At 39.3% G+C, this 1387-nt stretch overlaps 1 long non-coding RNA gene across 1 annotated transcript in view; it reads left to right on the top strand.

The window, feature by feature from the left end:
• Window positions 1–216: 216 nt before the first annotated feature.
• LOC107083476 overlaps window positions 217–1387 on the top strand; it is a 23054-nt gene continuing 21883 nt past the window's right edge. The window contains exon 1 of the long non-coding RNA XR_001481182.1: window positions 217–477. This is a non-coding gene — a long non-coding RNA (uncharacterized LOC107083476). The remainder of the gene's footprint in view (window positions 478–1387) is intronic.

Genomic DNA, 1387 nt, shown 5'->3' with positions numbered 1-1387 from the left:
ATGAATTGAGAAACGGCCACTGACTTCAGACTCGACTTCACACTCTCCTCTCCTCCTGTAGATTCATACAATTAATTGTTTGCTTATTTATTTATGGAGTCTTTTTTTTGTTGTTTAATATGGCAGAGTTGGTCTTCCATACAGATGCGTCCTTTACGCATCTTTCTAAAAGGGCGAGAAAAAAAAAGAAAAGAGGAGCTCGGAATAGAGAGAATAGAGGGCGTGAGAGAGAGAGGGAGAGAGTTTCTGGTAATCCGCTAACTGCTGGCGGTTTTTTATTCCGCTGACTGTTTTCTAGTGAGGGTGTGAGAGTGTGAATCAGTCCGGTGTCAAAGGAAATAGAGACAGCCTTTTTATGTCTTCACCACATCCCTGCTTCTGTCAGTCGGAGATAAAGGCGTCCACCAAAGCTCAGTAAACTTGATTCCTCCACCAACCGTTAGGGAGCGGAGAGGGTCTCCTGTTCGGCAGCTCGTGGTGAGTGGGGCCGATCTGAAACGCTTTGGGTTCGGGGAGAGGGGGAAAGCCCCCTGCTCGGCCTGCTGGAGGTTGGTATTAAACAACCTCCACATGTAGAGAGAGCTGAAGAAAACATCGTATCTGCCAGTTTAATGTGTCGGGTATTGTTTTATAATTGAATTGTTTAAATAGTATTTTTATTTTAACGTTATTTTGGAAACTTGTGTTGGAATTTACACAGAAATGAACGGGTATCGGTTGATGATGGGAATAATGAGCACGTAAACTGAAATTCTATTAAATGTGTTCACTTTTCTAACCTTATATATATGTCCGATTAATATTTATGAATATATTTTCACATAGGATGCGCCTACAGGCGTAGCTATCCCGTGTTTTGTTTCTTTTTTCTCAGTTCTAACTTGGAGAGGCTTGTTATCTAAAGCTGCTCTTGTTGCTTTTTGATGGTTCCATCCCAAATAACGTCATATATCGCTTATTTCCTGGGATTTCAGTTTTATTTGCTTTTCAGAGCAAATAAAACTCTCATACAGTATATGAGCAGGGGCGGTTCTAGACCAAATGTACCAGGGGGCCACGAGGGCGCCAGCGTGTTTTCATGGGGGCCCAGAAAAGCATGAAATGAAAAACAGGAAAAAGGAATCGAATACATTAAGAGAGCTGCATGACATGAAATTTCTATTCAATTAGGTTTAATTAAAATTCTATATATTATTAGGTCAATATACATTCAGAATTTAGGATTTTTACATATTTTTTTGGTTTAATCAAGTGGGAATGCTTATGCATTCCCACTTATTGTTTTTCTGTTTCTCTTTATTATTATCAAGTGGGAATGCTTATGCATTCCCACTTATTGTTTTTCTGTTTCTCTTTATTATTATTATTCCACTTTCCGTACGTTTTT

The sequence above is a fragment of the Cyprinodon variegatus genome, unplaced genomic scaffold (genome assembly GCF_000732505.1).
Source record: "Cyprinodon variegatus isolate N-32 unplaced genomic scaffold, C_variegatus-1.0 Scaffold75, whole genome shotgun sequence".
Classification (NCBI taxonomy): domain Eukaryota; kingdom Metazoa; phylum Chordata; class Actinopteri; order Cyprinodontiformes; family Cyprinodontidae; genus Cyprinodon; species Cyprinodon variegatus.
The sequence above is the reverse complement of the archived record's forward strand: the minus strand, read 5'-3'. Positions and strand labels throughout refer to the sequence as shown.